This window comes from Phyllostomus discolor, chromosome 4 (assembly GCF_004126475.2).
Source record: "Phyllostomus discolor isolate MPI-MPIP mPhyDis1 chromosome 4, mPhyDis1.pri.v3, whole genome shotgun sequence".
Lineage (NCBI taxonomy): Eukaryota > Metazoa > Chordata > Mammalia > Chiroptera > Phyllostomidae > Phyllostomus > Phyllostomus discolor.
In genome coordinates this window covers 85,436,512-85,463,644 of record NC_040906.2, presented here as the reverse complement: position 1 = coordinate 85,463,644, position 27,133 = coordinate 85,436,512, and positions in this window count along the sequence as shown.

Genomic DNA, 27,133 nt, shown 5'->3' with positions numbered 1-27,133 from the left:
TCTCCTTCTCAAACTATTTCATAAATTCAAGAGGAGGGAAGTCTCTGCAGCTCATTTTATGAGGCCAGCATTATCCTAATTCCAAAACCAGATAAAGACACTACAAAGAAAGAAAATTATAGGTCAATATCATTGATGAACGTAGATGCTAAAATGCTCAACAAAATATTAGCAAACCGAATACAGCAATATATCAAAAAGATCATACACTGTGATCAAGTGGGATTCATTCTGGGAATGCAAGCTTGGTACAACATTCACAAATCAAAAATGTAATTCACCACATAAATAAAATGAAGGTTCGAAACCACATGATCAGAAACCACATCATATCAATAGATGCAGAAGAGCATTTGATAAAGTATAGCACCCATTTATGATAAAAACACTTCATGAAGTAGATTATAGAGAACATAACTAAACATAATAAAGGCCACGTATGACAAACCCACTACCATCATCATACTCAATAGGCAAAAAAAAAAACTGCAGATGTTATCCTGAAGATCATGGAACAAGCCAGGGATGTCTGATTTCACCTCTCTTATTCAATATAGTACTGGAAGTCATAGCTGCAGACAAGAAGAAATAAATGGCATTCAAATTGGAAAGGAAGAAGCAAAACTCTCTTTATTTGCAGATGACATGATACAGTACATACAGAATGCCAAATATTCCACAAGAAACTACTATATCTGATAAATGAATTCAAAACAGTAGAAGGCTACAAAATTAATATCCAGAAATCACTTGCATTTTTATATACCAATTACAAATGAACAGAAAGGAAAATTATGAAACAATCTCATTCATAATTTGATCTTGAGAAAGATCAATGTTGGAGCAATCATACTACCTAATATCAAAGTATAGTACAAAGCCATTGTCATCAAAAGAGCATGGTACTGGCATAAAGTAAATGCATAGAGCAATGGGACAGAATAGAGAGCCAAGAAATAACCCCCTATCTTTCTAGGTAATTAATATTTGACAGGGGAAGCAAGCATATACAATGGGCTAATGATAATTTATTCAGTAAATGGTGTTGGGAAAACTGGACAAATACATGCAGAAAAATAAAATTAAACCACCCCCATGCTACACACAAGAATAAATTAAAAATGGATCAAAGGTTTAAATGTTAGACCCAAAATCATAAAAATCATAACATAAAACATAGGCAGCAAAATGTCAGACATTGCTTGTAGCAATATTTTTATCTGATGTATCTCCACAGGAAAGGGAAGTGCAACAAAAACTAACAATGGGACTACATCAAACTACAGAATTTTTGCACAGCAAAGAAAATCATCTGCAAAATAAAAGGGCAACCTACAGAATGGGAGACATATCCTGTGGTACATGTAATAATGGGTTAATATCCAAAATTTATAAAGAACTTACAAAACTCAACACCAAAAACTAAAACAAATCTATTAAAAAATGGGTAAAGGCCCTGAATAGACACTTCTCCAAATAGGACAATGGCTGTATGAAAAGATGCTGAATATCACTAATCATCAGAGAAGTGCAAATTAAAACCACTGAGATATTTTCTCACACCTGTCAGAATGCCTATCATCAATAAATCAACAAAAAACAAGAGCTGGTGAAGATGTGGAGAAAGGGGAACATTTTTGCACTATTGATGGGAATGTAGATTGGTGCAGCTTATATGGAAAGCAGTACGGAAATACCTCAAAAAATTAAAAATTGACCTGACTTTTGACCCACCTTTTGACCCAGCAATCCCATTTCTGGGAGTATAACCAAAGATTCAAAATATCATAAGCACTCCTATGGTCATTGTAGTGATATTTACAATCTCCAAGAGATCATCTACTGATAGGTGGATAAAACAATATGGGACATTTATGCCACAGAATGCTACTCAGTCTTAAAAAAAGAATGTGTTACCCTTTGTGACAGTGTAGATGGATATGGAGAATATTATTCTAAGTGAAACAATCCAGTCAAGAAAAGAAAACACCATATGATTTCACTCATATGTACAATCTAATGAATGAACTGAACTAACAAGGAAAATGGGGACAGTCTCACACATGGAAAAATAGAATGATGGCTGGTGGGCGGGGGTGGAGGATGGGGGGATTGAGCCAAAAGGAAAAAGGATCATGGGCATGGACAACACTGTGGTTCTTATTGAGAGGACAGTATATAAGGGACTAAACTGTAATGGGGAAAAAATAAAAAATAAAAATATATAAAGTACTCTTTTTTCTCCTAACGATAGCTTGATTTTTCCAAAATGACCACAGTCTGTGTGACATGGCCACATCAATGGAACAGTACACTTTGTATTGAGGACTACTTAGCAACAATAGAGATACATAATCTAGATGAAATGTTCAATCAAGGCCTGAATTCTTTTATGTGATTTCCGATGTCTTGGAGACATAATAAGGACAAGTCTTCTGTACTCTACTGTAATTTCCAATTTATTGACATGTATGTGAAATATGCAAAAAACAAGAAAAGCTATATATATAAATGTATATGCATGCACATGTATATAAAATATTTAAATTATTAATATTTTAGTACATAACAAGTTCAATTTATATATGGATTGAAGTGTTAGGTCTGGTAACATTGACTATGTGATCATCATTGTTTTCTTTATTTTTTAAATATTTAAAACAGAAATAAACATTATACTGGACTTTATTAAATACAATTTTAGGAAATATTATGAAGTTTTTTGTACTGTCCCAAATGCATTAAGAAATTAATATATTGCAACAATACTAAAATACTATTATCCAAGTATGTAGAACTGACATAAGGAAAACAACAGAGGTTAAAAACATCACCTACCTATAATCTAGTCCTCTTGGAATCTTGTGTAACTAAAAATATAAAATCCATTAAATGACCCCAAAATATTACTGGACCATTTGTAAAATGCAAGAATAAAAGGGCTATCAGTAAATCACTGGAAGCTTCAGCTTTGATAATTTACACTTAATTTTAACAGGACTAAATAAGTGATTAATAAAGACTTTCCACCCCACCACAAATACAGGGTTTGACAAAAATAGGTTTACCATTATTCATATGAAAAATAATAAAATAATTAATAAATAATAATATGAGAATAAAACCTGTGGCTCAGCATACTCATAACTGTAAATATACATTTGCCCCACCCTGTATACAAAGGTATGAGGGATTAGGCTAGGAACCACATTGTCATCAGTGGACTTTGACAATAGGAAGCCTGATAGTATGAGCAGAGATACACAAGTTAACAGGAATTCTCAACACACAAAAGTCTGAGGTCATTCAGATGGAGTCACATGTCTTACCTCACCAGATATGGCAATTATGCTTATATTAAAATGATCCTCAATGGTATTATTTATATAGATTGAAGAAACATTATTTAAGGTGTTAGTTCTGTTTGAAAGACATTTTAAATAGCAAAGTATTTTATTTTATATGTAAAAATTATGCCCAGCATATATTTTGTTTATTAGAAAATCCAGCTTTATAAAATGATTTTGTTTTTAAGAGGTCTACACAGTTGAATACTGGAAAATGCTGTTTGAGTTGTGTGTTATATAAGAAAGATAACAAAAGCCCTGGCTGATGTGGCTCAGTGGAATGAGTGCTGACCTATGAACCAAAGGGTTGTTGGTTCAATTCCCAGTCTAGGGCGCATGCCTGGGTTCTGGGCCACATCCCCAGTAGGGGGCATATAAGAGGCAAAAACAAATTGATGTTTCCCTCTTTTTGTCCCTCCCTTCCTCTCTCTAAAAATAAATAAATAAAATCTAAAAAAGAAAGATAACAACAATATTAAGCATTTATTTGGTATATCCCAGATCCTTTGTCTTTTTGATCTCTAGATCAATTAAGATGCTTTAATCCCCAAGTAGAATATTAAAAAAAAAAAATGCATACGCCACCATAAAGTTGAATAATGCTCTATAATGAGAACAGTCAGATAGGAAGTTCCAAAATTGTTTCATTCATTAATGAAATGATGTAAGGTGGTCTCTGGCTTGACTTTCCCCCACTATTTACTTTAATTTCCAGAAGATAGCTGTTACAAGGTTGTGCCCATCCAAAACAGTTTTTGAAGTAAGAAAGAAGGAGATGTGATAGGTCTCCCTCCTGAACATTATTCTCATCTCCTTTGCTTCTTTCTTTTTCTTATTAAGTGGGGAGTTTTTTTCCTCTGAACCCCCTTGTTCAATGGTGTGCTGAGTAACAATGTCTTAACTACAAAGACTGTTCATACATTTTAGTTTGATTACCTAAAGTAGTGTCAGCTGTGTTGGTGAGGGGGGTTGACCTTCATGACTGATGTTCTTATATCTACACCTACATTGAAATTCTCTTAACTGAAGATTGCTGCCTCATCTGAGGGCATGTCTCCTTCAAAGGCACTTCATAGCAAATAACAAGTTTTCAGAGTATAAATGTCCAGCCCCACCTCAACAAAGGATAATTCTGAATAACCATCTTAACTTTGGAAGTTATAGTGAGATGAACTAAATGTTTGTTAAAATTGTATTGCAGTCCACTTTCTTCTGCCTACCTAGCCTCCATTTCTAACCTATAGATGATGACTCTGACATCATTCTTTAATACACTTTATTCGTGATAATGTCCATCTTGAAACTGGCTTGCCTAAGAACTCAATACAAAAGAGATGAAAAGAAAAAAGAGAGCTCTAAGGCAAGTAACTAACAAGTCTACTGACTCTAATTTAATTCTCAAAATAAATCTATGCTATTAATGTGACTTCTTTTAGAAATAAGGACACAGAGAAGCATAGAAATTGAAAAATATGGCCTATATTTTCACAAATCTGTGAAAAGCACAAATCTGTGCCATGGTTTTTCTCCAACCATGAAGAAGAATCATGCTTCTTCAACTGGCACATTAAACTTAGATTTTTTAAAAAAATAATAATTTTAAGTAAGAAATTAAATATTTCTGGTGGTTTCAGTTATTTGTGTTATTTTTTTCTTTTTTATGTTTTGGATTAAGTAACTAATACAATTAAGTGATGAAGTATCATTATTTTATCTGATGTTTATATTAATATATTATCCTTTTTGTTGCACAATCAATCTTAGTTCTATGCTTATCTGGACTATGTAATTCCTTATTATTATTTTTTTATTTTCAATTTTTTTTATTGTTGTTCAGTTAAATTATCTCACCTTTTTCCCCATTGCTCTACCCTGTCCTGCCCCTCAACTCCCAGTCAATGTCCCACATTGTTCTGCCCATGAGTCCTCTATTCTTGTTCCTTGCCTTTTCCCTTCTTTCCCATATTTTCCTTTTCTCTCTGCCCTCTGATCACTGTCAATTTGTTCTTTATCTTTGGTTCTATTTTTCTATAATAAACTTTCAGAACCTTATGATGACTAACTAAGATTTTTAAACTTTATTTCTATTAAAACTTGCTAAGAATTTAACTGTTACTTCACACTGTAATTTTGGAAAGCATAATAGCAAGTGCTAATATGTAACCAATATCCTGTCCATTGCCAAATATACATTTTTATTTCTTCTGAGAATTTCTTTAGAGAGTCAAGAAACCTAAGAGTACATCTACTTATTGAAAATATTTTTGCTTGAATGTTGCAAATTAACATCAGGGGAGATGAGATGTGCATTCCTTAGAAGTAAAGTCAACTTTTTCATTTATTTTTGTATTTTTAATGCTAGATTATTTTTTCTTTCAGTGAGCATTAATTGCTGCATTTCTGCTTATTATTTTTGCACTTCAATATTGAGCCTGGTATATTTATTGCATGTAACATCTTTCAAAACTTACTGAAACACGTATTATTCCACAGTGTGGAAAGTGGTAATCAGGCCCATCTAGAAATTATAATTGTTGTGCAATCTGAAACAAGTTAAAAACCTTTCAAGGTTTCTTCAACTACAAAAAATAAGAGTCTTGAACCTAATATTTAAATAGCAAATGTTATTGTTTACCCAATAACCATTATTATGTGACAGAGAGTGGGTGGGATTTTAGGATAAATAAGCAAGTTGTGCTCCAGGAGCTCACATTATGAACAGAAAATTACTTAACAATTTTCAATGACTCTCTTCTTCCATTTCCACATTTCCAATTTGGAACACTTTAACATCCTCAAATAATTCACCATCTGTTAAAAATAAATAATCAACCTGACATTTTTATTTAAAATTTGGGAAGAGTGTATAAAACTTATTCAGTAATTACTATGTGCTACTTTTTTCCCTTTAATCTTCTATAGCCTTACCTGCCTAATTCTACTCTCTTAAACTTTTATCCCGTCATCTTACAGTACAAGGTTCTTTGCTGATTCTACATGCCAAAGTTCTTATTCTTTGGTTAAATAAATCACACAGAAGTTATAATATGAATATTAACCATAGCCACATATTCTTCTTCTAACATAACCTTTGGTAGTCTCAGTTCAAGATGAAAGATACAGTGAAGCACACTTTGTAATTTAGAGTCACAAGAACAGGATATGGTTATATTCTAAGAACAGTGGTGGCAACCATTGTGTTTATTGCCTCATCAAATGTTTATTAATATTTACTAAATGCAGGAATGTCTTCAGATTCTGGGTTATGTGGTGGAAAGAATTCCTTCCCTCATGGTTCTGATTGTGCAACTGAGCTGACTCTTTTTTTATTTTTGTTTTTATTTATTGATTTTAGAGAGATGACAAGGAAAAGAGAGACTGAGATAGGGGGACAAATACAGAGAGAGAAACATTCATGTGTTGTTCCACTTATTGATGCATTTAGTGGTTGATTCTTATAAGTGCCCTGACTGAGGCTCAAACTGTAAGCTTGGCATATTGGAAAAATGTTGAAGAAATGAGCTACATGGCCACAGTCTGGCCTGACTCTTTTAATGTCTCTGTATTTTCAAGCAATGAAGAAGTAATCAAATAAGTGAAAATTAAATTTTAGTTATTTAATTTTAATGTCACATATATTGGGTTGGCCAAAAGTTCATTTTTTTTTCTATAAGATGGCTCTAGTACACTTGTCTCCATTTCCCCCCACCTGTACTTGAACAACAATAAAAAATGTGTAAAAAAGGAAAAGGTTCTAAAAAAATAAATGAAAATTCTGGGAAAAAGTAGTAATTGTAAACATGTCAATATATCCCCAATATTTAACATTATCTAGGCATGATTTTTAAAATTTTACATATAATAAATTAACTCTTCAGATTAAAAACAAAAACGATGGCTCTAGTAGTGCTTAGTTGTATTCAATTTCATTTAAAACAATTTTGTTAGATTGTATTGTGATAGCTGTCATATCAGTGGGCATTTAAAACAAAGACATCAAAATTTATAAATTTTTGTGTAGCCACAAGAAAGGTAAAAAGGTAACTAAGAAGCAAAAAAAAAAAAAGATTTATGCAGTGTATGGAAAAGGCACTATGAGTGATCAAATGTGTCAAAAGTGGTTTGTGAAATTTTGAGTTGGACAATCAACTCTATACCATATGGAAGATAGGCAATACACTCAAAATATCCAAATTGATAAAGTTATTGGTGACAATGAAAAAATGTGTCTTTTATTTTATGGAAAAATATGGACTTTTTGGTTACTTAATATATAGTAGAACTATGAGTCTATACATACCCTTTTACATTCACATAGAATATTATACACATACAAACTTTTCTAAACCTCTCCAAAAATTAACTGTAAGGTGATGATCTATCTCTAAAATTAAGTCTAATATATAATTTTGCCATGTTCCTACACCAAAAAATGTAATTATACCTTAATAACATATTGTCATCTTCTGTCAAGGCTACACATAGCTAATTAATCAATACAAGAAAACAGGAACATGTATCAAGGACAAAAACAGATTAATGCAAAACAAAATTTTAATTCATAGGAAACTCCTATCTTTTCAAAGTAAACATGGATTAATGTATTATGCCTGGTTTTTGGAAAAAGAAGTATACCTGCATTTTTTTCTATTCCTCCTGCTAGTTACAACAGAACACCTTGAAGATTCTACTTCAAAAATCATAATAAAAATAAGAAAAGTAAAACAATGTAATTATTTTAGACCATCAAGTAACCTTAAGACCCAAGGAAAAAAACACAAAGGTAATTTATTTGGTTTTGTGTGTTTGTTTTTCACTTTTTATATACCAGACTTTGGGAGCTGAAAATATCAGCAACCAGGAATGCCAATAATGCTTAAAAGAAAGGCCTCAATAAAAGCCAACTCTGTCTACAAAGGCCCAGGAAAAAAGACTGTTATATAAGCCAGAAACCATTTTGAAACTAATGGATCTACTCCTGTCAAATATCGCAGAAAAAAATCTAGATGTCTCACCTTCACCTGAACTTATAAAGGCCTAGTGGGGTGTCTAGAATCACACACCCACCAGGCTATAGTGTGGAATCCAAACATACCTGCTGGGAATATGTCAGAGAAACCCAGTGGGGATCTTGGACGTTCATCTCTATTGAAAATTAATGAGGATAGGTACCTTTCCAGTGTAAATGTGGACTACTAGTGGAGCCTGGATTTCCCACCCCCAAGAGCAATGATGCAAACTTCTACCTTTCCACTGAGGTGGTGTTAGAGAAATCTTAAGTGAGAGTCAGGATTTTATTAATTCTAAGTGTTAACAAAGCCACTGGTCAATATTAACAAGGAATCAAATGATGAGTAATAACACAACACACCCACTCTACTCAGTCTAAGTAGTCACTTAAGCCTAAGGAGGAGCCTGAAATCTCATACATCCTCAGCAGTTAAAGGAGCTTCCCTCAGGTGTTAATGTAGGGGAAGGAGCTGAATTTCTGCCTGTAACTGGGGGGCAATGAGGCGGCAGCCATTCTCTCAATGATGCCAGTTAAACTGGAAGGTTCAATAAGATCCAGAGTTTCAACATCATGCCCAAAGACATCTAAGTTTCAATTGAAAACTACTCATAATATAAAAACAAAGAATAAGTCACCTTCACTTTGAATGAAAAGACAAAATCATCTTCCGGCCAAGATGGAGGCATAAGTAGACAAACTGTACATCATTGCACAACCAAAAGAAGGACAACAACAAATTTAAAAACAACCAGAACTAACAGAAAATCAACTTGTATGGAAGTCTGACCACCAAGGAGTTAAAGAAGAAATATTCACCCATATAGGTAGGAAGGGAAGAGATGAGCAGACAGGTAAACAGAACTCATGGCCAGGCAGCTGGTAGACCAGGCAAGGCAGTACCTTGTGGACTGGACATTCCCACATTTGTGTATAGATAAACTGGGAGAAACAACTGGGGAGCGAGACAGACCATACACCTGAGGGTACAAGTATGGGGAAATAAAATCTCAAAACCTCTGAGTGAGAAAACCTGTGAGGGTTGAGGCTGCAGGAGAAACTCCCAGCCTCACAGGAGAGTTTGTTGGAGAGACCCACAGGGTCCTAAAACATAAACAAAACCACTCACCAGGGAATCAGCACCAGAAGGGCCCAGTTTGTTTGTGGGTAGTGGTGGAAGTGACCCAAAGCTGAAAGAAAGCTAAACAAGCAGCACTGTTCCCTCTTGAACCCCTCCACCACAGACAGTGCCACAGTGCAGTGATGTGGGTTGTCTTTTCCTGGTGAATACCTTAGGCTCTTCCCTTACTACATAACAGGTGAGATGAGACAAAAAACAAAAGGCCCAAATGAAAGAATAGATCAAAGCTCCAGAAAAAAATACAACTAAATGAAGAGATAGGCAACTTATCAGATGCACAGTTCAAAACACTGGTAATCAGGATGCTCACAGGAATGATTGAAGTATGGTCACAAAATAGAGGAAGAAGTGAAGGCTATGCATAGTGAAATAAAGGAAAATATACAGAGAACCAACAGTGACAGGAAGGAAATTGGGACTAAAATCAGTGGTTTGAACCAGAAGGAAAAAATAGTCAACCAGAACAGAATGAAGAAATAAGAATTCAAAAAAATGAGGAGAGGCTCAGGAACTGCCAGGACAACCTTAAATATTCCAACATCTGAATTATAGGGGTGCCAGAAGGAGAAGAGGAAGAGCAAGAAACTGAAAACCTACTTGACAACATAATGAAGGATGACTTCCCCAATCTGGCAAAAGAAATAGACTTTCAGAAAGTCCAGGAACCTCAGAGAATCCCAAAAAAGTTGGACCCAAGGAAGCACACACCAAAGCACATCATAAGCACATTATCCAAGATTAAAGAGAAGGAGAGAATCTTAAAAGCAGCAAGAGAAAAGCACTTACCATGACTGTCAACTGATTTCTCAAAAGAAACTTTGCAGGCTAAAAGAGACTGGCAAGAAATATTCAAAGTCATGTAAAGCAGGAACCTACAGCCAAGACTGCTCTACCCAGCAAAGCTATCATTTAGAATCAAAGGGCAGATTAAGAGCTTTCAGACAAGAAAAAATTAAAGGAGTTCATCATCACCAAACCATTATTATAGAAAATGTTAAGTGGGCTTATTTAAGAAAAAAGACGATCAAAACTATGAAAAATAAAATGGCAATAAATACATATGCATCAACAGTTGAATCAAAACGACAAACTAAGTAAACAAGAACAGAGACAGAATCATGGATATGGAGAGCATCCTGATGGTTTCCAGATGAGAGGGAGTTATGGCAGAATGGATGAAGAAGTGAGATTAAGAAGTGCAGATGGGTAGTTACAAAATAGTCATGGGGATGTAAAATATAGTATAGGAAATGGAGTAGCCAAAGAACCTGGGTATGACCCAATGACATGAACAATGTTGTGGGGATTGCCTGAGAGACTAGGGGATGCATTCAGATTGAGACAAAGGGGAAAAAAATGGGACAACTGTAATAATGTAATTAATAAAATATAATTAAAAGAAATAAAATAAAAGGATAAACTGAAGGCAGGCAGAAGCCTCTCTATGGCTTTGCCACACAAGAGTGGGAATGGCAGACACTGGGAGCACTTGAAGCTTCAGCCCCACATGGTTGGAAGCCAGCTGCCAGAGGCAACATCCCATGCTGGAATATGTACCTCCCTGGGCACCAGCCTTGGGATGCTAGGACCCTTTGCAGCATGGAACACAGGTCCTGGACTGCTTCCATTCTCTTCCCTGATAGCAGCAGTGCATGGAGACATGAGCTGGGAAATTTCTCATGGATGGAGCTTCTCCTACTCAAATGTCTGTACTGATCTGGCAGTACACCCCAGACTTTGAGAGACAGAGAGACATCTGTTGTGAATCAATGGTGACTCTTGCATGAGAGAGAGAGAGAGAGAGAGAGAGACAGAGAGAGACAGAGAGAGAAAGAGAAAGAGAGAGGGCACCTGGAGCTGTAGAGTTGGGAAACCATTAGAGTAAGTACTTTGAAGTACAGATAAGCAATAATGAGGAACTTCTGGATAATTTGGACTTTAATCTTCCTAGGGGTGGCTGGTTTTCTGTGCTTTGTGTGAGAGGTTGCCTCAGTTGGTTTGGAGCAGGAATGCTTCCAGTTCCCCTCAAATTGTGAAACCTATTTATAAAAATCTGTTTTCTTCCTCACAAATCTTCCTGTTATGCAAATACATGGCCCCAAGGCAGCCAGACCCCATGCTGCCTAGTTACATAAGGATTTATCTAAGTTCCCAAACATAAGGCTCCAGATATCTTACATTTTCCAAGTGCAAATGCCTATGATTTATAACAAAATTTATGTAATTTGTTGCCATATTCTCCAACTAACCTGGGGAATATTGATTTTTATGTGTGACTTGAGCTGTCAATAAAACACTACATTTTGAGAAAAGAGCAGGAGTTTCGATACAATTAGAATAAGCAGAGGTAACAGGTGTGGCCTTAAGTCAATTTTTGAAATTCTACAAACTTGATTTAGTATATTATTTGGTCAGTCCTTAACCACATTCACCCAATGGCTTGTTAGTGAAACAAGATGGCAAAGGGGAAATAGACTAAAAATTATGAAATTTAGTGACAAAAAGTCTCAATGAAATAAAATCTAGTGAAAGAGAGTACATACTAATCACTACCTGGTGAAGAAACTAAAGTAGTAGAGGCAGGGATGATAGATCAATGAAATATATGGTCCAGCAGCAGGATAACATTATTGCACTGAGCACATTTACTTTTCCATTCTCAGGTGCCTTTATTTTCCATTTTTTGGGGGGAAGATATCTACTAAATTAGGTTTAAAGCTACAGTGAATGGAAGTGGACCTAGTAATCAATAGGGATAGGGAGTAGATATTTTCCTAGCATTATTTTTCCTCAAAATGGCATTAGAGTCCCAAAAAAAAAAACAGACTTATATTGATAGTACTACTCAGTGAAGGAATGTTACATCTGTGGGTTCACTTCTTTGTAAGCATAGAGGATTAAATTAACACAGGACAGTAATATAAGGCCTTGTATAGTATGTAGGAAGAAAGATAAATTATACCTCAAATATATAAACATTTTATATGAAAAAAATATAAAGAATAAAATTGATATGAATTGAAGAAGAATTTAAATTATTATTCTTATGCCTAATCACGTTACTTTTTATTGACGTCTTACAATTTGCATAGATATCATAATCATTCAGTAGTATAATTTAATTTCAATTCTTAAATCACAGAGTGAGTTCTAATCTGGAAAAGATAATATAGACACATCTCTTCCTGTTTCTCCCAGATAAACAAAGAAATAAACTAAAAATAATGCAGAAAGCAACTGAGAACTATGAAAGGTGAAGGATAATAGCAAACTGATCTAAAATGCCAGGAACAGGAGAACAAGATGGTAAAATGTTATCTTGTTATCCATCTAATAATAACTGGTGACTTAGGTCTAGTTTATTTATTTTTATTAATTTTTTATCCTTGTTCAATTAGAATTGTCCCCATTCCCCTCTCTTTACTCTCCCATGCCCTAACTGCCACCACCTCCCACATTTAATCCTCCTCACATCCATTGTCTTTGACCATGTGTCTTTTATACATATTATTTGATGATCTTTCCCTTTCTTTCTCCCTCATCTCTCCCTGCTCTCCCCTCTGCTTACTGTCAGTTAGTTCTTTACATCTATGTCTCTGGTTATATGTTGCTTGCTTGTTTGTTTTGTTCTTTAATTTCCACTTATAGGTGAGGTCATATGGGATTTCTCTTTCACTACCTGGCTTATTTCATTTAGCATAATACTCTCCAGTTCCATCCATGCTGTCACAAAATGTGGGAATTCCTTCTTTCTTTCTGCTACATGATATTCCAATTCAAATGGGGTCATTGTACCTCAATTTACAATCCACTCATTTATTGGTGGGCACTTCAGCTGTTTTCAGCACATAGCTATTGTAAATTGGACTGCTATGAATGTTGAGATGCACAAATTCTTTCCAATTGGTGTATCAGGATTTTAGGGTATGATGCCAGCAATGAAATTGCTGTGTCAAAAGGCAGTTCCATTTTTAGTTTTCTGAAGAAATTTCATACTGTTTTCCACAGTGACTACCACACTCTGCATTCCCACTAAAGTACACTAGAATTCTCTTTTCTCCACAGGCTTCCAGGCATTTGTTGTTTATGATATCCACTCTGACCTGTGTGAAATGGTATCTCATTGTAGTTTTAATTTGCATCTCTCAGATGGCTAGTGATGCTGAGAATCCTTTCATATGTCTCTAGGCCCTCTGTATGTTCTCCTTGGAAAAGTGTCTCTTCAGATCCTTTGCCCCTTTTTTAATTGGATTGTTTACCTTCCTGTTGTGGAGTTGGGTGATTACATTAAATACCTTGGAGATTAAACCCTTCTGTGAGGTATCATTGGCAAATATTATTTCCCATACAGTTGGTTTTCATTTCATTTTGCTGATTTTCCTTTAGCCATGCACAGGCTTTGCAGTTTGATGAAGTCCAATTAGTTTATTCTTTCCTTTATGTCTCTTGCTCTAGGGGACATATTGGTGAGAATATTGCTGCATGGAATATATGAAATTTTCCTGCTTATGGTCTCTTCTAGGACTTTCATGGTGTTGTAACTTATCAGAACAGAAATCAGGAAAAAATCCCATTTGATATAGCAAAAAGAAAAATAAAGTACCTAGGAATAAACCTAACCAAGGAGGTAAAAGACCTGTACTCAGAAAATGATACAACACTGAAGAAATAAATTAAGGAAGACACAAATAAATGGAAGCATATACCATGTTAATGGACTGGAAGAATTAACATCATCAAAATGTCCATATCACCTAAAGTAATTTGTAGATTCAATGCAATCCATATTAAAATACCAATGACATATTTCACAGATATAGAGCAAACATTTCAAAAATTTATGTGAAACCATAAAGGACCCTAAATAGCCTCAGCAGTTTTGAGAAAGAAGAACAAGGTAGGAGGGATCACAATACCTGATATCAAACTGTATTATAAGGCCACTGTAATCAGAACAGCCTGGTACTGGCATAAGAATAGGCACATAGACCAATGGAACAGAGTAGAGAGCCCAGAAATAAATCCAAGTCTCTAAGGTCAATTAATATTCCACAAAGGGGATAGGAGCATAAAATGATTTAAAAATAACCTTTTCAACAAATGGTGTTGGGAGAGCTGGACAGCTGCATGGGAAAAAAAGAAACTTAAGCAACAACTTACACCACACACAAAAATAAACTCAAGATGGCCTTTTGATTCTAATCTCCAATACAATGATAAAAGGTGATTTTGGTAGGTTTATTTCGATCCTAGGTAAGTTTGACTGTCCAAAAATGAGAGTTAATAAATTGCATTTCTAATATTTATTACCAATAAACAGGTAGAAAATGAAATGAAAATAACAATACGATATATAATTTCTTTAAAGAAAACAAAATAAATATGTATATGCTTAAAACATGTATACAGAAACTGTATACTGAGCATCATGAAATGCAAAATAAATCAAGAAAGGTAAATGAATAGGCACATCGTATTCTTGGATTAAAACATTCAACATAGTAAACATATAAAATATAGCCTAAATGATCTATAGGGTTAAAGCTGTTGTATGAAAACTGAAATGTTTGTATGTTTGTTTTAATCAGGAGTGTGTGTTGAGTTTTGTCAAATGCTTCCTCTGACTTTATTGAGAGGATCGTGGTTTTCATTCTTCCTTCTGTTAATATGACATATCACATTAATTTATTTTCATATATTGACCAATATTGTATGTATCTCAGATATTTTATGATCCTTTTTACATATGATTGGATTCAGTTTAATATTTTGTTGGAGGATTTTGCATCCATATTCATCCATATGCATCAATGTTCTTCAGGGATATTGGCCTATAGTTTTCTTTTTTACCCTGATAGCATTTTTTTCCTGCTTCTTATGTCTATGTAATGCTGGTTTTAAAAAATGAGTTTAAAATTATACTTCTTAATATTTTTAAAATTTGAGAATGGCATTAATTCTTCTTTAAGTGTTTGGTAAAATTCAGCAGTAAAACTATATCATCCTGAACCTTTCTTTGTTGAGCTGTATTTTAAAGCAGCGTTATTCTTAATAGTGAAAAACTTAAACAATTCAGATGATCTTTAATGAGTAAATAGTTAAATAAACAGCAGTAAATACATATCATTAAATAATACTCAAAAATAAAAAAGAAATACATATTGATATATTGAATAACTTGGATAAATCTTCAAGGAATCATGCTGAGTGAAAAAATTCAAAAGTACATCTTATATAATTCAATGTATATAGATACATATATGTATAGATGTATACATTATATATAAATACATATATTCCTAAAATCATAAAGTAATAAAATTATGAAGAGTTTAGTTGTTGTCTGAAGTTTTATGAGAAAATGAGTGTGTTTAAACAGGCCAACATAAGGGATCCATTTGGTTGTGAAATAGTTCTATATTGGCTATGTCAACAGTGATATACTACTTATTTCATCATATTATAGTTCCGCAAAATATTACTCCTGAGTAAATATCTTAAAAGGGACAATTATGGCCTGGCTGGTGTAGCTCAGTGGATTGAGCTCAGGCTGCGAACCAAAGCATCGCAGGTTTGATTCCCAGTCAGGGCACATGCCTGGGTTGCAGGCCACGTGAGAGGCAACCACACTTTAATGTTTCTCTCTCTCTCTTTCTTCCTCCCTTCCCCTCTCTAAAAAATAAATAAATAAATATTTTTAAAAAAGGACACATTATGTCTCCATACTATTTTTGATAATTTCATGAAAGTCTATAATTTTATCAAAATAAAAAGTTTAATAATAGTGATTATGATACTATTCTTATAGGATAGGGAGAGAATGAAGGCTCTGGTCTTTACATTTGTTGACTGTGCAATGAAATAAGATAAGTAGAAACATATATGAAAACACTGAATAAAAGTAAGTGTGAGGTGGCTTATTTTCTAGAGTAACACAAAAAATTCCAGTAAGTTATCAAGGCTCTTCAGTATAAAGGACAGCATGGAGGAGCTGGGTACACTTTGTGTCTCATTTTTTACAGACTGAACTACCCTGGTTTCATACTCTACCTTTATTTGAATTTAGTGTCTTTATGTGTGAAGGTGTTATTCACTAGCACTTCACTTATCTGAGTAATGTAAACCAAATTATAAGTCAGTTCTAAACACCTGAAATTTCCTTGATAATTAGATGTTTCCCATCTTCTCACCTTTCTAATGATTAAAGATAAGTATCTATTCCTAATGAAACAACACTGTCTCAGGGAGGCTTGAGATATAATCTGAGACCAATGTTCAAAATTATTTGAATATTGGCGTGTTTAATCTCCAAACAGATGTTTACATAAAACCAAGTGTTTAAGAAACCAGTGAAAAAAGAGTGCATTGTCATTAATTTATAAATACCCATTTAATTTAAAGATGTTGGATCTTAAGTAGATTTTGAAAACCATTTATTCCAAACTCTCATTTTAAATGTGTGAAGACTGAAGTTGAAAGAGTGTGATGACTGACCACATATCACACATATTTAATTGTAAGGCAAGACAGAGCATTGTATGCTTAGTCACAAATCTCCAGACTATGTTTACATTCAAATCTATAAAACATACACATCTATGTCACTTGGCAAGAGAAGAAAGAAAGCATGGACAATTGTATAACAGTTTTGAATGTTTTTCCTCAGAAGTACACCTCACTCTGTCCCTATTTAATTGAATAAAGCATGTCATGATGCCATTTTACCTAACCTGAGAGGATAAATAACTCCAATCCCTCTGTGTTCTATTCTCAGAAGATAGTAAAATCTCATTGGAAATTGAAATGATACAACAGACCATTTGAGGACCAGTATGGGTGACAAAACATTATAAAGACTGAGTAAATCAATTTAAATTTATTGTATATCCAATTTGCCTTTATATTTATTCTGCAATACACAATTGCATAAATAATTTGTTAAATTATATCCATATGATATACTCAGAATAATTGTCTTTCATTACCAAGCAAATGCATTGCTTCTTGACAAGTAAACTTTAGTTTCTCACTGTACATAAAAGTACCAATTTCCAATTTCAGCATTCAAAATGCAACATTTTCTTTTTTTAAAGATTTTATTTATTTATTTCTAGAGAGGGAAGGGAGAGAGATAGAGAGAGAGAGAAACATCAATGTGCGGTTGCTGGGGGTCATGGCCTGCAACTCAGGCATGTACCCTGACCGGGAATCAAACCTGAGACACTTTGGTTCACAGCCCATGCTCAATCCACTGAGCTACGCCAGCCAGGGACATTTTCTAATATAACTGCTAAGTTACTGATTCATCTGTCTGTTGCAGAGTTTCTCAACCTCCATGATATAAATAATTATTTGCTTAGGGGGGGTGCTATTCTCTTCTGCAGTGTAAAATATTTACTAGGATTTCTGACCTTGAGCCAGGTGGTGCCAGTTAGCCCTCCCCACCATCTGTAATAAGCAAAAACTATCTCCAAAATTGTCAAACATCTCCAGGGGTAAAACTTTTTGGACAGTCATGAACCCTGAGAACCACTGGTCAACAGGTTACAAATCTTCTAGCTCAATTTATGATTATTGCTATTTAAGAGTTTTTCTTTGTGGTTTATCTGCAATTTCACCTTCTCTAAGTAGATATCATCTATCCTGTTTTATTACTTTCCTTATGAGGTAATTTCAATTTGTTATATTTTTATAGTTGACAAAATGTGTTAACTTGTTCTTATTACAATAAAATAATTCTATGAGATTTGAGGAAAATAACGTAAACCTCCTTTTACAAATAAAGAAACTACCTCCCAAGATGTTAAGACTATAACAATATTGCCCAAATTATACAAGGCAAACTATGCTTTGTAACCTGGTATCAAAGCATTATCTGTAATATTGGAATAGAGATTCAAAAGGGTGGTGAACTAGGTGCATATTACACTCACCTCCTCACAGGACCAGACTGAAATTATAGCTAAAATATAGAACAATCAACCTGGGTAAGTAAATGAAGACTAGTTGTAAGACTAGAAGTCTTACACCAAGCATTTACAGAGAAAGCCATATCAAGACTAGTGGAGGTCCTAACATGGTGGCTTTGTTGGAGGGAGCATAATCCCCTTCCTCTATGTAGGGGAGAGAAACTTGGGGATCAGCAGAGGAACAGAGAAAGAGGCATAGGTTGCCTCTGAGAGAGAGGCAAAGAGGCATATTGCAACATTTATGAAAACAGGACATCAAAAATTATAGTGGACATTGAAAAACCAGATGTTAAGGAGACTGCTTCAGGACAACAGGGACCCAGAGATCATCGCAGGGACCAGGGAAGTTGCAGCCCTCAGGTTTAGTGCTCCTAGGTCTGCTTCAGGGCACCTAGGAGAGCAGAGTCACTGCTCCCTCCCCAGGCAACAGGGATTGGGCAACACCATGGGAGGCCTTGTTGCTTGAAGGCACAGAGAGAGGGGTTGGACTGGGAGACAGTCACGCAGGGGCTGCAGGCACCCATGCATAGCCCTGGGAGGGGTGAGTGCCCACAGCCTGCATGACCAGGGGTGGCCTGGATGTGTGCCAGCGCCCCCAGCCCAGTGGGAGTGTGGTTCTGTGGAAGAACCAGGCCTCACAACCTTGAACAAGGAAAGGGCCCAGGTGTTCCCGAGTTTCTGGAGCTTGCGGTGGTGAACTCGGGGAAAGCACACGCCCCTTCGGGATTTCTGACTCTGGTGCTGTGAACCCAGAGGGGTTGAGGTGCTTCGGGGGTTCCTGGAGTCTTCAAGGGGGAAATTGGTGAAAAGGTGTGCCCCTTCACAATTCCCTGAGCAGCACGTCTCCTTGTGATCCCTGGAGCTTGCACCATGAACCTGGAAAAGATGCAGGAGCTCCGTGGGGCCCCAGAGCCTGGGAGACCACAGCAGAGAGCTCTGGAAAGCATGCTGGGGAGCGTCCATACCCACATCCAAGGACCTGCAGGGAGACATCAGATCGGCTCACAGGAGAGCATGCTGCTGGCCCTGGGGACAGTGCCCTAGAGACTGACTGAGTTCTGACTGGCAAGAGTGAAAAGAATTCCAAATGACCCTCAGCCTGCTGAAGCCAGCAAGACCAGAAAAACTGGTTTGGCCAGTTAGAAACCAACAAGAGGGTTTTTTGTTTGTTTGTTTGTTTGTTTTTGCCTGTTGTTGTTTGATTGTTTGATTTTATCTTGTTTTTTAGGTGACTCTTTATTTTTTAATTCTTATTATTTTTATATCAATTTCTTATGTTTCTCTTCCTTTTATTCTAGTATTATTTGTTCCACTCCAAATTTATCTCTCCTGCATTCCATCTTCTGCTTTTTTTCCTGCTTTTTTTTTTGAGCCTGCAAGTTACTGCTAATTTATATTATCTTTTTCTCACTTTTCTCACATTTTTTATTTTAACAGTATTTTGGTATTTTTTTTCTGTATAATCTTCTTTGCTTATCTGGTTATACTGTCGTTTGATAGGTTCCCCTGTAATCTCAGTCACAGTGTGTTGATAATTAACTGTCTTTCATTTGTGTTCCATTAGTACACCTCTCAAGGTTCTATGCTCCTTATTCTTGTTATCCAGATCTCATAGATTCTGCCACATGATTGTTGCTTTAATATTACTGTAAATAAGACCTAGTTCATACAATATAAATACTACTCAACACCCCTCCGTGATCTCAGCCCATTTCCCAATGTCCTGAATTATATTATTGTGGGGATTGTCTCTATTCTTTTATACACTACTCCTATTTACTAATTTTTATTCCCACCCTACCTGAGAAACTGACCTCCCACAGCCTCACAGCTTTCTAGATTCAACTAACAATCCTTTCATCCCCAATAAGAGTCTTATCTTCTTTCCATCCTTTCTAAAATGTGGCTAGTAGGATGGAAGATCACAGTGAACACTATATGTAGCCAAAGTATAACCCATCTCTTCTCTACTGGCTGCTACTGTAAATATCATAGAATACTGTCTTGCTGTCTTAAACCATTTTGCCTTACTCCTCCAACTGATCACAAAAAAGAGTAGGGGGAAGCTGTGAACACCAGGAAACATGAAGAAGACTTCACCACTGAATCGCACAGATATTCTACCACAGAAGCTCACACTATCATCACAGGGAAATAGGAAAGATCAATTTAAAAAACAGAGGCTAACAAGAAGAGTCTCATGAACAATGAGAAGACAAAGAAACAACTCCCAAAACAAGGGAAAGGAGGAAGCATCAGAACGAAAGATAAATGAAATAGAGCCAACTCAACTATCAGACATTGAGTTCAAAACAATGATTGTCAGGAAGCTCAATGAACTCACAATGAGCTACCAGAAATGACAGGGAAGCTACACCGATCTCACTGAAAACTATATCAGCATGAAAAAGGAAATAGAAACTATCAACAAGGGCCAAGAGGAAATGAAGAATACAATTTCTGAACTAAAGAACACAGTAGAAGGAATGAAAAGCAGGATTGATGAAGCAGAGGATTAGATTAGCAAATTGGAGGGCAAAGTAGGAAAAAACACCCAGAAAGAGCAAGAAAAGGAAAAGAGACTCAGGAAGAATGAAGAGGGATTAAGAGAAATGCAAGACAATATGAAAAGAAATAATATGCATAAAATAGGGATACCAGAAGGAGAAGAAGAGGAGCAAGGGATAGAAACCCTATTTGAAAAAGTAATGATGGAAAACTTCCCTAATTTGTTGAGAGAAAAAGTCACACCAATCCAGGAAACACAGTGAGTCCCAATCAAGAGGAACCCAAAGAGGCCTACCTCAAGACACATCATAATTAAAATGGCAAAATTTCAAGATAAAGAGAGAATATTAAAGGCAGCAAGAGAAAAACAGGAAGTAACATACAAGGAAACCCCCATAAGGCTAACAGCTGACTTCTCAGTGGAAACACTCCAAGCCAGAAGAGAATGGCAAGAAATATTCCAAGTAATGAGAACCAGAGGTTTGCAGCCAAGGCAGCTTTACTCAGAAAGGCTGTCAATCAAAATAGAAGGCCAATAAGAAGTTCCCCAGACAAAAGAAATGTAAACGAATATGCCTCCATCAAACCAGCTCTGCAAGAGATGCTAAAGAGACTGCTTTAAGGAAAGGAAGGAAAAGAGAGAGAGAGAGAGGGAGGGAGAAACACATGTACATAACTAGCAATGAATAAGTACCTCTCAATAATAACCTTAAATGTAAATGGATTAAATGCTCCAATCAAAAGGCATAGAGTAGCTGAATGGATAAGAAAAAACATGACCCACACATATGCTGCCTACAAGAGACACATCCCAGGATAAAAGACCTACAGAGGCTGAAAGTGAAGGCCTGGAAACAAATTTCCCAAGCAAATGGACAGGAAAAAAAAAAAGCCAGGGTAGTAATACTCATATCACACAAAATAGACTTCTAAAAAAAGGCCATAAAGAGAGACCCAGAAGGTTACTTCATAATACTCAAGAGAAGAATCCACCAAGAAGACATAAATATTGTAAATATATGTGCACCCAACATAGGAGCACCCAAATACATAAAGAAAATCTTAGAGAACTTCAAGAAATATATTGACAGCAACACATTTATAGTGGGAAATTTTAACACTCCACTGTCAAAAATGGACAGCTGTTCCAAACAAAATATGAGCAGAGATATTGTGGCATTGAACAATACTCTAGATGAAATGGATTTAACTGATATATACAGAGCAATCCTTTCCAAGGAAGCTGAATACACATTATTTTCAAATGTACACGGAATACTTTAAAAGATAGACCACTTGATAGGACACAAAACAAGTCTCAACAATTTCAAGAAAATTGAAATCATACCTAGCATTTTCTTGGATCGCAAGGGACTGAAGCTGGACACAACCCCAAGGGAAAAACCCAAAACACTCAAAATCATGGAGATTATATAGCATGCTATTAAACAATGAATGGGTCAAGAATGAAATTAGGGAAGAAATCAAAAGGTTTCTTGAAACAAATGAAAACGAACTCACAACAACCCAAAACTTATGGGACACCGCTAAGGCAGTCCTGAGAGTGAAGTTCATAGCAATATAGGCTTACCTAAAAAGATAGAATTTTTTTCAAACAAACAACCTAACCCTACATCTACAAGAACTTAAGGAACAACAACAAAGACATCCCAGAGCAAGCAGAAGGAAGGAAATAACCAAGACCAGAGCAGAATTAAATGACATAAAGACTAAAAGCACAATTCTAAGGGTCAATGAATCCAAGAGCTGGTTCTTTGAAAAGATAAACAAAATTGACAAGCCTTTAACCAGACACATAAAGAAAAAAAAAAAGAGAGAAGACCCAAATAAACACAATCAGAAATGAAAGAGGAGAGATTACAACAAATATCACAGAGATGCAAAGGACTGTAAGAAATTAGTATGAAGAACTGTATGCCAAGAAATTTGAAAACCAAGGGGAAATGGACAAATTTCTGGAAAAATGTAATCTTCCAAAACTCAATGAAAAAGAAGCAGAAAGCCTGAACAGACCAATAACAGTAAGAGAAATTGAAACAGTAATAAAAAAACTCACAACACACAAAACCCCTGTACCAGAGGGTTTCACAGGAGAATATTAGAAGGCATTTAAAGAAGAGATAACCCCTATCCTTCACAGACTATTCCAAAAAATCCAAAAAGATGGAAGACTCCCAAACTCGTTTTATGAAGCCAACGTCATCCTAATTCCAAAACCAGATAAAGACACAACAAAGAAAGACAACTTCAGGCCAATATCACTGATGAACATGGATGCTAAAATCCTCAACAAAATACTGGCAAACCAGATCCAACAATACATTAAAAAGATCATACACCATGACCAAGTGGTGATCATTCCAGGGATGCAAGGATGGTACAATGTTTGCAAATCAGTAAATATAATACATCACATAAACACAAGTAAAGACAAAAACTATATGATCATATTAATAGATGCAGAAAAAGCATTTGATAAGGTACAGCACCCATTTATGATAAAAACACTCAGCAAAGTGGGAATAGAGGGAGCATTCCTCAACATAGTAAAGGCCATAATGAGAGACCTACAGCCAACATCATACCCAATGTGCAAAAATAAAAATATTTTCCAATAAGATCAGGAACAAGACAAGGCTGTCCACTTTCACCATTTCTATTCAATATAATACTGGAAGTTCTAGCCACAGCTATTAGACAAGAAAAAGAAACAAAAGGCATCCAAATAGGAAAGGAGGAAACAAAATTGTCACTGTTTGCAGATGACATGATAGTGCACATCGAAAATTCTATAGATTCCACCAAAAAACTGCTTCACCTAAAACATGAATTTGGCAAAACAGCAGGATACAAAGTCAATATCCAGAAATCAAAGGCATTTCTGTACACCAACAATGACACAGCCAACGCAGAAATCAAGAAAAAAAATCCATTTGAAATAGCAAAAAGAAAAATAAAATATCTAGGAATAAACCTAACCAAAGAGGTAAAAGACCTGTATTCAGAAAACTATATAACACTGAGGAAAGAAATCAAGGGAGACACAAACACTTGGAAACATATACTGTGTTCATGGATTGGAGGAATTAATATCATCAAAATGTCCATACTATCCAAAGCAGTTTACACATTCAATGCAATACCCATTAAAGTAACAATGGCATATTTCTCAGACATAGAACAAACACTTCAAAAATTTATATTAAACCATTAACGATCCCAAATATCTGCTGCAATTTTGAGAAAGAAGAGTAAAGTAGGAGGGATCACAATACCTGACACTAAACTATACTACAAGGCCACTGTAATCAAAACAGCCTGGTACTGGCATAAAAACAGGCACATAGACCAATGGAACAGAACAGAGAGCCCAGAAATAAACCCAAGTCTCTATGGTCAACTAATATTTGACAAAAGAGGCAACAACATAAAATGGAGTAAAAATAGCCTCTTAACCAGATGATGTTGGGAGAACTGGACAGCTATGTGCAAAGAAATGAAACTCGAGCACCAACTTACACCTTACACAAAAATAAATTCAAGGTGGATAAAGGACTTAAATATAACCTGTGACACCATTAATGTCCGAGAGGAGAATGTAGGTGGAAAATCTCAGATATTTCACACAGAAACTTTTTTACTGGCATGTCCCCAGAGCAAGGGACATAAAGGAAAGAATAAACAAATAAGACCTCATGAAAATAAAAAGCTTCTGCACAGCTAAAGAAAACAGTATCAAAATAAAAAGGGAACCAAATGTATGGGAAATTACACTTGCCACTGATACCTCAGACAAGGGTTTAATTTCCAACATATATAAAGAACTTACACGACTCCACTCTAAGAAGAGAAGCAACCCAATTAAAAAATGGGCAAAGGACTTGAACAGACGCTTCTCCAAGGAGGACATTCAGAGGATACAAAGACACATGAAACGGCGTTCAATATCACTAGTTATCAGAGAGATGCAAATTAAAACCACAATGAGATACCACTTCACACCAGTCAGAATGGCCATCATAAACAAAGTAACAAACAAGTGTTGGAAAGTTTGTGGAGAAAATGGGACCCTAGTGCACTGTTGCTGGGACTTCAGACTGGTACAATCACTATGGAAAGCTGTATGAAACTTCCTCAGAAAACTAAAAATGGATCTGCCTTTTGACCCAGCAATTCCACTGCTGGGACTATATCCTAAGAACACTAAAACACCAATACAAAAGCACCTTTGCACCTCGATGTTCATAGCAGCACAATTTACAATAGCTAAGTGCTGGAAGCAACCTAAGTGCCCATCAGTCAGTGAATGGATCAAAAATCTATGGTACATTTACACAATGGAATTCTATGCAGCAGAAAAAAAGAAGGAGCTCCTACCCTTTGCAACAGCTTGGATGGAACTGTAAAGCATTATGCTAAGTGAAATAAGCCAGGCATGTGATCTCACCTTTAACAGGAGTCTAATCAACAAAACAAAGAAACAAGCAAAATGTAACCAAAGACACTGAAATAGAGAACAGGCTCCCCGTGACTACAGGGGAGAGAAGAGGGAATTTCAGGGGGAAATGGGAAGGGTTTACAGGAACAAATTTAAAGGACAAACGGACAAAAACTAAGGGGAGGGTGGTAATGGGAAGGAAGTGGGGAGGGTTGGGTCAGTGGGCTGGAATGGGAGTAAAAGGGAGAAACATGTACTTGAACAATAATTAAAATAAAAAAACAAAAGACTGGTAAGAGGAATGGAGATACAAAAAGAGCTGTCCCTGCTGATTGGAGCATGTAAACTATTTACATTTAAAAGGAGTATTTATAGGTACGTATTTAATTTCACTTTAGTCTTTATAACTTTGTTCTCTGTTTTTTTCTTTAATAAAACCATTTAATATTTCTTGTAATACTGACTTAATGATGATGAGCTGTTCAGATTTTTCTTGTCTGGGAAGCTTTTTAATTCTCCCTTAATTTTAAATGGTAGTCTTGCTGGATAAAGTATTCTTGGTTGTGGGATCTTGTTTGCCATCACTTTAAATATTTCATGCCAATGTCCTCTGTCCCAAAATGATTCTGTTGATAAAGCATCTTACACTCATATGGGAACTCCCTTATAGGAAACTTTGTTGTTCTCCCTGCTTTTAAGATTCTTTTTCTTTAATCTTTGCCATTTTAATTATTTTGTGCCTTGCTGTGGGCCTTTTTAGGTTTACCTTGTTTGGGACTCTCTGTGCTTCCTGTAGTTGTGTGTCTTTTTTCTTCATCAATGTAGAAAAAATTTAACCATTATTACTTCAAAAAGGTATTCTATCTCTTTCTTCTCTTTCTTTTCTTTTTTGTACCCCATGATGTGGAAGTTTTTATGTTTCATATCATTGCAAATATAGTTTACAGTATTCTTATTTTTTAATTCATTTTTTTTAGTTTGCTGCTACCTTGTTTTCCAAATCACTGATTCCATATTCTGCCTCATCCAAGCAAGCTACTATTTGTTCCTTCAAGTTATTTTTCATTTCACATATTATATTGTATTCTTCATTTCTGACTCAATTTTGTGTTTGTTTGTTTGTATGTCATTTTCTAATGCTTGCTATATCTTCCCTGAAGTTCTAAGTTTATTCAACTTTTTAAAACCATTTTGTTAAACTCTCTGGTAAATGGCTTTCCTCTCATTCATTTAGCTCTTTTTCTGAAGATTTCTTATGTTTTTTTCCATTTAGAAGGTTTTTTTTGTTTGCTTTTTTAAATTTCTCCCCATTTTGATTGTCTCTTTGTGTTTGTTTCTATATATTAGGTAGATCTGCTATTACTCCCATTTTTGACAGGGTAGCTTTATGTAGTAGATCTCCTGTGGGACCCAGTGGCATAGTTTCCTCGATCACCATAACTATGTACAACAGGAATGCCCTGTGTGGGTTATGTGGGCCTTTCTGTTGTAATTGAAACTTAATTGCTATTTTTCCATTCTTGTGTGGAGTGAACCCTCAGGCTGTCTAAATGTGAGGATTGACCCTGACTACAGTGTCAAACCTCTGTGCAGATGCTGATCATATGAAGCAAAATTTACTTTAGCAGTGTCTGGTCCCATCCCAGAGCTCTTTTTGGATATATGTCACTTACAAAATTATTTGGATCTTTTTCTGTTGTT